Genomic DNA, 15,264 nt, shown 5'->3' on the forward strand with positions numbered 1-15,264 from the left:
CAATCCTGAAGCAACATTTTACATTTCGAGGGGGAGTATCGCATCCTGAACATGCTTAGAGGGGTCAGAAGACTCTGCATTTTGTCAGCGTCTTCACCAAATAAAACTATGTCATCAGAATATTCCAAGCCAATAAGTGAACCTCCCGGTAGAAGTTCAACCCCTGGAAATCTAGACGAGGAAAGATTCATCTCTAAAAGCACGTCAACGACAAAGTTGAACAAGAATGGAGAGAGTGGACAGCCCTGACGAACACCACTTGAGGTAATCAATTCTGATGACAGTTCGCCATAAGCTCTCACTTGACCAGTTGTGTTCGAGTAGTGAGCCTTTATAAGGTTAATGTACTTCTTTGGTACTCCTTTCAGTGACAAGCACTGCCATAGAACCTCACGATCAACAGAGTCAAATGCCATCTTAAGGTCGAGAAATACTACCATTGTGGGGCGTCTGAACGTGTGTCTGTGTTCCAGAACCTGACGTAGTGCGAATATCTGATCTATACAACCACGTCTAGGTCGAAAACCAGCCTGATTTTCTCTAGTCTGCTCTTCACGAGCTTTGGTTAGGCGTCGAAGTATTATAGAAGCTAATATTTTAGACACTACATTAGTCAAACTGATTCCTCTGTGATTGTCACAAGAGGACTTTTGTCCTTTCTTATAAACTGGCACAATCAGTGATTGAGACCAGTCAGATGGGATTACGTCCAGTTCCCAAATTCTACCTAAGACCTCGGTTAATCTCATTGCTAATACTGGACCACCATCCTTAAAAATCTCAGGAGTAAACCTGTCAGGGCCTGCTGCTCTCCCTCGTTTCAGATTTCTTATGGCTTTTTCAACTTCGTAAAGGGACGGAGGACTTACATTAACTTGCCATTCAGGTTGACTGGAGATCGTGGGAAACCGAAGTGTGGCTGAAGGCCAGTTGAACTGATCCCTAAAGTGTTCTGCCCATCGATTCAATCTCCTGGATTGAGAATGTATAATATGTCCAGCTTTCTCTGAGATTGTTTCGCTAACAGTCTGTTTCCTAATACCGGTTTCCTTAACAAGTCTGAACAATTGTCTGCTATTATCTATTGCCGCTGCCTTTTCCATCTCTCTTGCTTTCGCTACCCACCACTGTTCGCGATCATTGCGTAGGCTTCTTGTCAGCTTGCGCTTAAGCTGACTCCGCTCTTCATTATGTTCAGAGCCAGGTGGAATGAGTTTCCGAGCATCTATCAGTACGATAGATGCTGCTGAGACCCAGTGTTGCTCCCTAACCTTCTGGTTTACTTTACTAGCAGATATCACTGCTGTTTCCACAGCTTTTCGGATATCATTCCATGCTGCCTCGAGGTGGGCATCACATACATGGCTGCCTAACTGTTTTTCTAGTTGTTCCTGAAATATAATATAGCTTGACTATCATTAAGTAGGGCCCAAAGAGGTTTCCTTGCAGCATCTTTCCTACGTCCAGTAAGACGCAAGCAAATACGCGCTTGTACTAGAGCATGATCTAAATTTAAGCATGTGCTCCAGAATGAGCGACAGTCTTCTATCGAGCCCCTCCATCGGTGGCTGATAGGGATGTGATCTATTTGGGTCCAACGTTAGGACGAATTAGGGGGTCGCCATGTTAAGAGATGTTTTTCCTTATGCCTAAAGTTAGTATTTGCAAGGAACAGGCGGTTATCTGAGCATAGCTGCAACAGACGGTTGCCATTATCTGTTCTTTGAGCCACGACACTATAAGATCCACCCAGGTGTCTTTCCCTATCGCTTAGTTTACCTACTTGAGCATTAAAGTCACCGGCCACTATTACTACATCCGAGCGCTTAGCTTTTCGGAGAAGGTCCGAAAGCTTTCTGTAGAACTCATCTTTTACATCATCTGAGCTGCAGTCAGTGGGAGAATAGGTAGAGACGACGAAGAGGCAACGACGAGTGTCCCTATCTTTTCGGATCCTTACTGTTCCGTTCAGTCGGACAGCGCACAAACGACTGTCTACTGGGATCCACTCTAAGAGAGCTAGTTCTGCCCTAGGACTCAATGCTATACCTACGCCGGCGAGGCCACGGGAAGCAGAATCTGGGCTTCCAGATACACGAAGTGTGAATCGAGTCGGTTCTTTATTTTGGCATGGTGAGGTCAAGTGAATGACGCTACTCGGATCCTGTATCCGCGTTTCGGAGACGCAGCACACATCGATGGCGCGGGATTCTAAGGTCCTAGCTCAGGAAGCCTGTTGTCCTATTTGGCACAGTGTTCGGACGTTAAAAGCTCCTACGTGTAGTTTAGAGCGTGGTTTCAGGAGACCAGGAATAGCGCTCCGCGTACTCGAATCGTTTGCCCTAGCGGTGCGAGATGATAAAGAGACGTGAGAAGGGTTAGTCATGGAGATAAGAGAGGTATTAGGAGGTGTAGTAAGGTTTTGAATGTGACCAACTTGGTCTCGTGTGCTGTTACGGGTATGAGGGCTGATATCACTTCCCGGCTACCCACACCGTGGAAGGGTATTTCTTGAGGAACCTGAAAAGGAAATCGGATTAGCGTTGGTCTTAACGACCTGGGAGTGTGACCGCAGAGCCCAAGGGACAACTGCTTGAGGCCGGTCGCGCACGGCCTTTTCGTGGAAGGTTTTTAACGTGTTAGCTCCGTTCTTCAAAGGGCCTTACCACTGGAGACGGAAATCCGTGAGGTAAGTTGAGGTGTGACATTTTTAGGGTCGACCTTTTTTAACCCCACCCCTCCTTGTGGGAAGGCAGCATCGCTGCAGATGCTAGTTGTCCGAGGGAAACACCTTACTGCTGTTACACCCCTCTACAGTCAGCAGTACAACTTTGCCCTCAGACCTTGAGTTGCTGCTTTTAATCTTACCGTTCTCCAATCGACCTGCCTGGCATGGTAGAACCTACAGGAACATATGTTCCAGCCAATATAGTTCGGCTGGGTCATCACAATAGGCAAGCCCGACCACCGCGTCAAATAGCAGCTTCAGTCGGGTCATAATTAGTAGATATACTAGTCCACTGATAAATTATATAAAAAATAAAGTAAATTTATCCTGAGGTATTTAGAAGTTTCAATTGTTAGAAGCTTATAGGGGCTCGTACTATGTCAAGCCCACATAGTTTACTCTAGCCTCTGTTCATTCTTCTCAAGCTTCGTTTTGACTTTGTCAATTATTCGCTTGTTAATTCTGACTGTTTTTTATGTGGTCGTATACGTGTGCGCTTCTTATCCTATTCATCACATATCTGTAACTCATTTTTTTTGACTATGAATATAGATTCACGCTTGTCTAAATTGAGTTGGCCCACATGCCTTATCGACGCATCATTTCGCTTGGTTCTCTTTTCTTCGATTTATTTACTATGTCTCTCTTACCATCTGTTCCGATAAACGATTGTATGAAATATACTTACTCGAAATCCATTCACGTATTTGACTTATTGTATTCCATATTTCACTAACGCGACCTAAGTCGATAATAGTATGTGAGGATTGGCGGAATACATATTTTAACAGTAATCATTCATACAATCCACCAGGAGTCAGAAATAGGGCCACTAACAGCTTGTTGAGTATTAGTTTAAAGGTTGAACGAAAATAGGTGAAAATAATTTGATTAGAAAGACTGCTAGTACCATGTTAGAATAAAAGACTTCATATCCTAATTTCGGACATAGAGTTCAGGTCTGAACCGCTTAATTCTTAGAAGCTCTAAAGTGTAGTCAATCAGGCAGCCGCAACATAGGTCCTGGTCCAAGTTGTCAGACTAAATCACAGAGCAGGAGTTGTAATAGTATCAGTGATAATAGAAGAGATTAGGTATCGAAGATGCGATTCAAGAAAATATAAATCAGTGAAATAAGAACAAAAATGTTCATGACCTGAATCATTCGACCGTTCACATAATTTTAAAAAGTAATCATGGTAATTAATCAAAACTAGAATTTATGAGGTGTTCTAGTGCTGACCTTTTAATGATTCTGAAGTACCTTTTAAAATGTTATTCATATTAATGCCTGGAAATACAGTCATAAAGCGCTCAGTTTAAGTGGCTAGTGTAATGTACTCTTCAAGGTCAAATATGGCCATCATATATGTATCTGATAACAGGTGGAAAAACGTACTCAGTAAAAAATACATAACGAATCCTTCATAATTGCTTCTTTACTATTGGAAATACGTCAGGAATATGCTCTAAAAATTATTCATAGGATTATTTGTCAAAGTTTGTATCATGTCGGACCAAATCGCGACACTAGGGATCATTGTTGAACAATGAGTTGAATGGGACTCGTCACTACACATCAACTTCCTCGACTATGAAAAGACGTTTGACAACGTGCATCAAAAAAGGTAATGGAACATTCTTCGACATGATGGAGTACCTGAGAAAATCCTCAACATCATACGGAATTCATACAACGAACACCATTGCAAAACAATTCATGGAGAACAGCTCACAGATACCTTCTAACTGAGTATCTGAGTCAGACAACGATTTTTACTCTCCTCTCTCCTCTTTCATCTGGAGGTTCGCTAGATTATTAAGACCTCCACATCTAAAGAGAAGCATGAAATACAGTGGGCAGCTCGCATACAACTAGACGATTTGGACTTCACAGATGTCCTAGCTCTTCGATCCCATACACACCAACAAGTTCATGTGAAGACAACTAGCATGGCATCAGTGTTTGCATTAGTAGGCCTCAACATATACAAGGGAAAAACCGACATCCTCAAACACAACATGGAGATCACCAACTCAATCACACTCGATGGAGAAATTCTGGAAGATGTTCAAAATTTCACGTAGCTGAACATCAGTAACATCGGTAAACAAGAGGGATTAGATGCTGAAATGAACAGGAGGATCGGCAAAGCAAAAGCCACATTCCAATAACTGAAGCACATATCAAACTCAAAATCACTTTCAAACAACATCGAAGTCAGAATCATGAGTACGAATTTCAAGACAGTCCTACTGTACTGAGCTGAAAATTCGAGAACTACTACAACCATCATCAAAACTGTATAGGTATTTATAAACAATTATCTACGCGAAATAGTCAATGTCGATTGACCGAATACCATCAGCAACAGCCTAATGTGGGAGAGAACAAACCAGCTTCGAGTTGAGGAAGAAATTAGTAAAAGACGTTTGAGGTGGATATGACACACATTGAGGAAATCATGAAACTGCATTACGATGCAAGCACTAACTTGGAATCATCAAAAGAATATGAAATAAATAAAGTCTATTTGGCGCTAAATGTTTTCAGCTGAGTAAATTTACATATACTCAATAGGAAGTATATAATGTTTCAGTAAAATTACAGTTATTTTGTTGGATTGAAAACATGTTCCAACTTGAAATAATTAAATGTACTTTTGTAAATATTTACTTTGTTTATTTGCAGTTATTACCATTGACACCTACTATTTCGAATGTTTACAGCTTATTCATACTATAAAAAAGTTAATCTTATCATGTATCAAAGTACATTAAGTATTTTTAAATCTAATTTTTGTTAACATGATGCATTGATGAGTATTTAATTGATTAGGTTAAACTCGATGTTCAGCTACATGTTATTCACATACAAGATCATAATGTACTTTTAGAAGTATTAATAAGCCAATTACTCAATATAATTGTAGGTAGTTATCATATCTCTAATCAAATTCACAGTATTAGAAATTTCAAACTGATTTTTGGTTGACACATAACTATGCTAGTGATAGGTATTAAATAAGAATAGCCAACTACAAAAGTCAATTTCAGTGAACGACTAACTTTGCAAAAAAAAAATATTCATAAATTTATTTCAAATGGCTTTTATCTGTCCTAATAACTATTTTCATGAGTACATCTGGATGTAGATCCAATTTCACTAAGTGACATTAAATTATTTATACTATCAATTCACAAGTTTCAACTAACTTTATTCTTGTTGCAACATAGATAACAGTCATAAACATTCATATTAAATAGTTGTATCTTAATGATCATAGCATATGGTATATTGTGCTGCATAACAAAGAACATTGAGTTAGGTAGATATGAGAGAAAACTCATGAATATCATATGTTAAATCTTTTTTCAAAGATAATATACCAGATAAAAAAAAGATAAACTAGTCTTTTATTGAGATCATTCCTTTTTCTAGTATCAGACACCCTCACTTAAATATCTATACAATTCAATGAAATATAATATATGAGATATAATCACTTCACGTAGTCATAGCAACTGTATGGTTATTGGTGCCCTTTTGTTAAAATAAGTAGCATAAATAAAAATCTATTCTGGATTGTATTTTTTTAAAAGACAAACTATTCAACTTCTCAATTGAGAAACAATGGTTTATATATTGTTTTGATTGAAAAAAATATTAATAAAGGTAGAATGAGAAAACAAATTAATAACATGAATGTACGATAGAAGAAATGATGTAGTACAAAAATGGGAATATCAGTAATCCATTACAAATGATTTTGAATTACAAAATTGTACTATGTTGCTTTACTGTATTGAATTACTTAAAGATCATGTCATAACCTTGGTATAGTTGTAGTGAACAGAACACGAGTGGAGACAATCGAATGTATTTAACACAAAATTACAGGACTTGTTAATAAAATCTAACAATCATAAAATAAATGCTTAATTTGCAAAATGTCCATTGATTGTCTCAAAATGACTCATACTTCATTGTTCTTGCATTTTCATACAAATTGCATTTTGTTTCAATTCTTTACTATTCGATCCTCTTGTCCCTCTCCTGACAGACCTTCTGTTCACAACTAACATCATATACTACTTATGTCAATATAAGTAGCACACACAAAGAAATCACTTGCTACTAGAAACCGTGAACTACATGACATAAGTAAGAACATGATGAAGATAATATGAAAACTTATTCGTGGATGCGCACTGTTGAGGAGTCCCATACTAGGACGAAACGGCCGTCCAGTGCTTCCAGGTTTTTAACTGTGGTCTAGCTTCAACTGACTCATGATTTCAACCTGTGAAATTTCCTAAACTCTCCACAAAACTCATTCTGATACTAAATAATAAACAATTTGTATTACGTATACATTGACTATCATTTAATTTATTTACACTGATTAATAGATAGATTTGTATTAAACAATATAAGCGATACTTGAAGTTAATTTATCAATAACTTACTGTATTAACATATGTACATAAAATCAAAAACCAAATGGTTACAAATAACATATATGATTAACTTACTAAATTGTGAAACTACTCCCTCATTATCACGTAACGTATATGATTAGTAAAAATCACTTTAGACCATTCACACTCCAATCTATACGGTTCTTGTTTACTATAACAGGTGATAAATAAAGAATACTGATGGTAGCCAATGTGCCTAGTTACTTACTTACTTACGCCTGTTACTCCTTGTGAAGGAGCATAGGCCGCTCACCAGCATTCTCCATCCAACCCTGTCCTGGGCAATCCTTTCTAGCTCCGTCCAGTTGTAATTCATCGTTTTCATATCTGCTTCTATTATCCGACGTAATGTGCTCTTTGGCCTTCCTCTTTTTCGCTTCCCTTCAGGATTCCAAGTTAGGGCTTGCCTCGTGATGCAGTTTGACGATTTGCGTAATGTATGTCCTATCCATTTCCATCGTCTTTTCCTAATTTCTTCTTCAGCTGGAAGTTGGTTTGTTCTCTCCCACAGAAGGCTATTGCTGATGGTATCCGGCCAATGGATGTTGAGTATCTTGCGTAGACAGTTATTTATAAATACTTGTACTTTCTTGATTGTGGTTGTTGTAGTTCTCCAAGTTTCAGCTCCATACAGTAGAACTGCCTTGACGTTCGTATTGAAGATTCTCACTTTGATATTGGTCGACAGTTGTTTTGAGTTCCACATGTTCTTCAATTGTAGGAATGCAACCCTTGCTTTGCCAATCCTCACCTTTACGTCTGCATCTGAACCTCCTTGTCCATCGACGATGCTTCCTAGGTATGTGAAGGACTCTACATCTTCCAGAGTTTCGCCATCAAGAGTGATTGAATTGCTGTTTTCCGCTTTGAATTTGAGGACCTTGGTTTTCCATTTGCGTATGCTGAGGCCTACTGATGCAGAGACTGCTGCTACACTGGCTGTCTTCATCTGCATCTGTTCGTGTGTACGTGATAGGAGGGCTAGGTCATCTGCGAAGTCCAAATCGTCTAATTGGTTCTGAGCTGTCCATTGTATTCCGTGTTTTCCTTCAGATGTCGAGGTCTTCATAATCCAGTCGACCACCAGAAGAAAGAGGAAGGGAGAGAGTAAACAGCCTTTTCTGACTCCGGTCCTTACTTGGAATGCATCTGTCAGCTGTCCTCCATGCACTACTTTGCACTGTAGTCCGTCGTATGAGTTCCGGATAATATTGACAATCTTCTCAGGAACTCCGTAGTGTCAAAGAAGTTTCCATAATGTCCTCCTATCTACAGTGTCGAGTGTCTTTTCATAATCAATGAAGTTGATGTATAGTGATGAGTTCCACTCAACTGATTGTTCGACGATGATCCGCAGTGTTGCAATTTGGTCTGTGCACGATCGATCCTTACGGAATCCAGCTTGTTGATCTCGAAGTTGGGCATCTACTGCATCCTTCATCCGGTTCAGCAACACTCTGTTGAAGACTTTCCCTGGTATTGACAGTAGTGTGATGCCTCTTTAGTTTTCACATTTGTTCAGATCTCCTTTCTTTGGCATCTTGACGAGGTGTCCTTCTTTCCAGTCCGTCGGCACTTGTTCCTCCTCCCAAATCTTCTTGAATAGAAGGTAAAGCATGCTTGTGGTTGCCTCGATGTCTGATTTCAGTGCTTCAGCTGGTATGTTGTCGGGTCCTGCTGCTTTCCCGATCTTGATTTGCCTGACGGTCATTCTAATTTCTTCCTTCATTGGTGGGTTGACATCTATAGGAAGATCTATGTGTGCTGCTTCGATGTCCGGTGGATTCATTGGAGCCGGCCTATTCAGGAGTTCCTCGAAGTATTCTACCCATCTGTTACGCTGTTGTTGAATTTCGGTGATTGGCTTGCCTTCTTTGTCTTTGACCGGTCTCTCTGGTTTACTGTATTTCCCTGCTAATTTCTTCGTTGTATCGTGAAGCTGTTTCATATTTCCTTCTCTAGCAGTTTTTTCTGCCGTCGTTGCTAGTTCTTCCACGTATTTCTTCTTGTCGGCTCTAATGCTCCTCTTCACTTGTTTGTTTGCTTCTATGTATTCAGCTTGTGCTTGGACTTTCTCTGCTCGTGTTCGTCTGCTGTTTATTGCTGCCTTCTTGTTCTTCCTTTCTTTGATCTTGTCCGGTGTTTTTGTAGAGATCCATTCCTTATGATGGTATTTCTTTAGACCGAGAACCTCTTGACACGTTGAAGTTAATGCTTCCTTGATGCCTTTCCAGTTGTCCTCCATAGTAGTTTCTTCTTCTTTCAGTAGATCTTGTAAGGCTTGGAACCTGTTGTTGAGAGCTATCTTGAATTCATTGAGTTTGTCCGTATCTCGAAGGAAGGCTGTATTGAACCTTTGTAGTGCTTTTTGTCCAGTTGTCCAGTTCTTTTTTAGCTTCAATTTTAAATTGGCTACAACTAGGTGGTGATCTGAAGCTACGTCAACACCTCTCCTGGTTCTCACATCTTCCATTGTCCTTCGGAATTTTTTGTTGATGCAAATATGATCTATTTGGTTCTCTGTAGTGCGGTCCGGTGAGATCCATGTAGCCTTGTGTATACGCTTGTGTGGAAATATTGTGCCTCCTATGACCAATTTGTTGAATGCACATAGATTTGCAAATCCTTCTCCATTTTCGTTTCTTTCTCCCAGTCCATGTCGTCCCATAATATCTTCATATCCAGTGTTGTCTATTCCGACTTTGGCATTTAGATCTCCCATCAGAATAGTTAGGTTCTTTCTTGGGCATTTCTCAATGATTGACTGCAGCCGCTCGTAGAACTGATCTTTAATTTCGTCGTTGCTATCATTGGTGGGTGCATAACATTGGATAATATTCATTAAGATCCCCTCTTTCTTTGTTTTTAATGATGCTTTGATGATTCTGGATCCGTGAGATTCCCATCCTACAAGTGCATTTCGTGCTACTTTGGACAGCATAAGAGCGACTCCCTGAGTGTGTGGAGCATTGTCCTCTTCGTGACCGGAGTATGGCAGCATCTCTCCCGTAGCTAGCCTTTTCTGTCCAGCTTGGGTCCAGTGGGTTTCGCTAATTCCCAGTACTGCTAAGTTGTATCTCCTCATTTCCATTGCTATTTGACTGGTCTTCCCGGTTTCCCACATTGTTCGAACGTTCCATGTACCTATAAAAATTTTTGCTCTGGTTGTTAGAAGGGGCATCGGCCTCGTGGCTTCCGAAGGAACTCGGCTTTCACCATGAAGCGTCATAATTCTTCTAAATGAAGACCTTCTAACTCCCAGGGCAGAGTTAAAATGGTTTGGATTATTTTTTCTGGTAAGCGTTTTTTAGCGAGTTAGTTTTCTACGGGATGGGGACGCTAACCCCATGCCCAACCCTCCTCCTTTACCCGGGCTTGGGACCGGCAGTAACCCTATAAGAGCTACAGGCGGAGTTAATGTGCCTAGTTGAGTATCATTATTTTGAAGATTCCTTGTGGAAGTTTCTACTTGTCATCATTCGATTATTATAGCGAATGAAATTACTGTTGAAAATATCAAAATTTAATAATGAGAATTGAATGTCATGTAAACTAATAAGCTTGTATAATCACAGTTAATTCAATAAATATACTTCTTGAATCTTTAATACTACTGATTGTGACGTTGGTTTAATTTTATTCATCGAACTGAAAAGGCCAAGCTATGGTAAAAAGTTGAAGACACTGGATAACAACTGATATAATTATGATAGATAAAGTTATAATCTACTTTGCTTAAGAACTACAGAGGTAATTTTATTTACTTGTTTAGTGAAATATATGAGATTCATAGTCTACTGATTTGATAAAGTGGTATGATATTCACTTTGAATACTGATGTTATTTAGAATATGAATTAATAAATAGTATTGACATAATTTACTTTAGTAAGTGAGGTGCTTATGAACTATAAAACTTATTTGATAATATTGAAAGTATCTGTCACAGTTTATAGGAGGTACTAACAAAGTATGACGATATATCGAGAAACAGTTTACACTAAACATATCTTTAATCATAATCTTATACTCTTCAGGATTATCCACCCGAACTAGAACGAATAATTAAGAAGTATTATTACCGGAAAGAAGTTTGTACACAACATAATTCTCTGAAAATATATAGTTTGACTTTCATTCATCTAAAAAGCAAGCTTTTATAGTCAGCTTGTAAAGTTAAAAATAAGCGGCCATTTTGCGGCTCATTTTAGACTTATTATTGGACAGTGTAACAAGTTGAGAATTAGTCTTAGATAAGTACTAGGATGAAACAGCTGTCTAGTGTCCTTTCGCTTTGACTAATTACCTAGCTCAAATTAGTCAGTGATATCAACTACCTTCAGATTACACAATCACATTATTGACTATATTTTAATTTAAAAATAACTGTGTTCATCTGTGATTTATTCGATCAACTATTATACTGTGTAAAGGAATATTGTTTACTTTAACAGCTTATGACGGTTTCCTGAAATTTCGGGCTGATTATGATGATTGAGTGTTGGAAATCCTGAACTGGATCAATCGATAAAGATAATTCTACTTAACTAAATTGTTTTTAAATGTTAAAATAAGATGAACTAAACCTGAAAAAGAAACTTGCCCAAAATGACCTAGTGAAATTTGTTACCTTTCAAGTTAAATCAACCAAGACATTTTACTACAAATAAGAAACCGGTTCATTTTAAAAATAGATCGAAATTACATGAAATGATACAATGTATCATTAAATCTTTAATGAGTTGACTTTTGTTACGATCAAAGATGTATTTCAATGTATGTACAAATGTGTTTATGACCTTTTCCTATAAAAAAGTAGTCTCTGTTGTGAAAATACTTTTTAAGCTATGTTTATCATCTTACAAAATCATTCACAGAGTGATATGCTACAAATTTTCAAAATTTAGTAAAGCTATTCAATACCGACGTGAATAATACTACTGAAATAACAAACGATAAGTAGTTCAGTTGTTGTATGAACATCAATTAAACTGGTCTGAACTAAGAAGAATGCAAAATAATTAAATAACTAATTATTTGATTGAAGTCATGAATCGATTGGTGCATATCCACAAACCCTCATGCGGGATTCGAACCCAGGACTTTCTCGTGAACTCTGAGCCTCTAGACCACTGGGCCGGCATCCAACGATGTTAACTTCTAACTTCCACCGATAAATGAATGGCTGTGCACCAATTCATTCATCGTCTGAGGTGGATATCTGCTTCTACCCGACACGGATTGGACTCCACTGGTCACGGCTTCTCATTAGAACTCCAGGAAATCATCATAGAACCAGTCACTATTGAGTACATGATAATCATTATCAGTTTGCAAGTGTAGAGATTGTTCGAGTCCCTCATGAGGGATCGTGGTCGCGCACTGCTGAAACGTCGCATATTAGGACGAAACGGCTGTCCAGTGCTCCCAGGTTTTCAACGGTGATCTAACATCTGTCAATTCATGATCTCAATCAAAAAATTAACATTCTGCACAACCTTTTATTGATAATAATTCATTATTAACGATAAAAACCATGCATAAAAAGTAATGAACATTATTATTATTATTGTCCATTATTGTGATTATTGTCTCATTAACATTATTATTATTATTATTTAATGACTAACTTAACCAAATATTTACTCCATTTTCATTCTATTCAAATGAAACAACAAATAAGTCTAGAAAATACTGAGAGAAAAAAACCCAACTAATAAAGCTTTATTCACACTTCTATTCATTGAACCGTTAATCTGAATAGCATCGAATAAATTTTGTTTTCATTTTTGATTGTATTAAACTAACTAACTAACTAACTAAATAGAAACGCATTAAGATAGTTAATGTAAAACAAAATTGAATGGATTATAAAAATCATAAGTGTATTATATATATATAATACATTTAGATAAAAATAATAATTTAGGGATTTCATTATAAATTGACATCTATTTAACAAGATAATTCATTTATTATGCTATAATAAACATAACGAACTCTTCTTTATTCCGTTCACTTTCTTTCTTTTTTTCTTTTTTTCTTTTTTTTCTAACAAGATAATGAAAAGTAGTCATAGAGATAAAAAGAGAGGGAGAACGAGAGAGAGAGAGAGGGGGGAAGTTAATTTAATTCTATATTTATCATGATTCTTGTTGTTGTGCTTTTTTTCGTTCGTTCTTTTAACTTTTCGATTAAATGACAATAATGAAATATTATGAAATTTTAAACAAATAAATGTTCAATGTTTCAATGTATCCTTTTCAAGTTAATTCAATTCACAATTTAACAATTCGATTAGAAAGAAAAAAGTATAAATATGATCTAATTATATAGATTTTATTAGAATAAATTAATTTTATTCCCTTGAGCTGATTTAATTAGTTTGTATATTAAAATTGGTTCAAATATTATTAGTATTATTATTATTACTCGTTTCTTTCTTTCTGTAATTGTATCATGTCTACTATAGATAATAGTTTTATGAAATAAATCAATATAGTTTTTTATGTTGAGTTTAAAACATGTATGGTTTAAATTCATTTGATGGTGTTTACTTGCATTTTCCCATTGCTATTTAGGACTGCAATTGATCAGTCTCTTATTGGCATATGTGCATACTGTGCTTACTGCTTCGATATTGTCTTAATTCACAAGCATTCTGAGCAAACATGGATAGTGGCTAGCAGTGAAATCCAGGATACACATATCGTTCTATTTGGAACCCGTCGGGCTGGATATACCTGAAGCTATCATGATTCAGTATCTAAGTAGATAACGCAACGGTATCTGAAGCGAATGGTACTGGATTCAAGTCCCAGAATGAACATCAATTCCAGGGTGCAGGTACATCCATCTTAAGAGTCTCAAATAGGACGAGACGCGCGTCCTGGATTCCACTGTTAGCCACTATCCATCTTCGCTTATCATGTATAGTTTGCATAGCATAAGTTCGAAATTCATGACGAGTATGCTATGAAAGAATTTAAATATCAGGTTTCTGAAAAAAAATTCATATTACTACTGTGGTTATATCTCGTTTTTAATTTAAGAGATAAACTTAATATCAGTCATCAGTATCAATGTTTGTTTGTCTTCAAAATACTGGCTGACCTTACATTTTATATGTATATGTATTTAAAGGTATGGATGTCTGAGCTGTCCTGATAATAGGGTTTTTGTTAGGAGAAAATTTCAGCCATTAATTGTGGCTTATTTTCTCATTCTTCAGCTTACATGTATCTAAAGTTTACGTCGCTAGACATTTCCAAAAATCAGTCAAATAGTTGTACAAGGTTATCTCGATAAGTTGAGAAAAAGAGATGTGTAAATCCTTCTGAACTATGATCGTAAAATTTTTGGGTAATTAACTGATCTACAAGCTATCGATAATATATATTAGATAACTGACTTCATTCCCTAAATACAAGTTTGTATCACTGTTTAGTTCTCCATCATTTCACTTCATAGGCAATCAGATCAGCCAGTAAAGCTTGCTAAATACAAATAACACTTACATGGTCTACGATAGTATAAGTCTGAACACGTAAAATTCCAAATGACCATTTAAAATATTTGGACAAAGTAGACTAAACTATTAAAAGACTACTGAGATGACATCTCTAAATATATATAATTGTTAATATCGAATATGTCTTTGAAAGTAGTTTTGAGAATAGTCATTCCTTTCAATAGCCTGAATACAATTCTCGAGGAAAATATATTTATTTAATGTTTACACTTAAATTTGTAATGGCTTAGTTTACTTGTCATTCAGGAGTATTGCTTATTGATTAATATTATCACATATATCGAAATACTATTTTCATCTCCTAATACATCATATATATATAATGAGTGTAAAAGTTCTGAATATGCATTTGTTACACAATACAGTTTCTTTTCCTCAAAAGGAAAAGTGATTTTGTTGTACGAAAATTATTTTAAAAACTATGCACTTACTTTCTTCGTAAAAAAGTTATCATCCAATTGACTGATGATCTTAATCGTATAGAATTCATTGATTGATTAACTTAACAATATTGAATGCCTTAG

The sequence above is a fragment of the Schistosoma haematobium genome, chromosome ZW (assembly GCF_000699445.3).
Source record: "Schistosoma haematobium chromosome ZW, whole genome shotgun sequence".
Taxonomy (NCBI): Eukaryota; Metazoa; Platyhelminthes; class Trematoda; order Strigeidida; family Schistosomatidae; genus Schistosoma; species Schistosoma haematobium.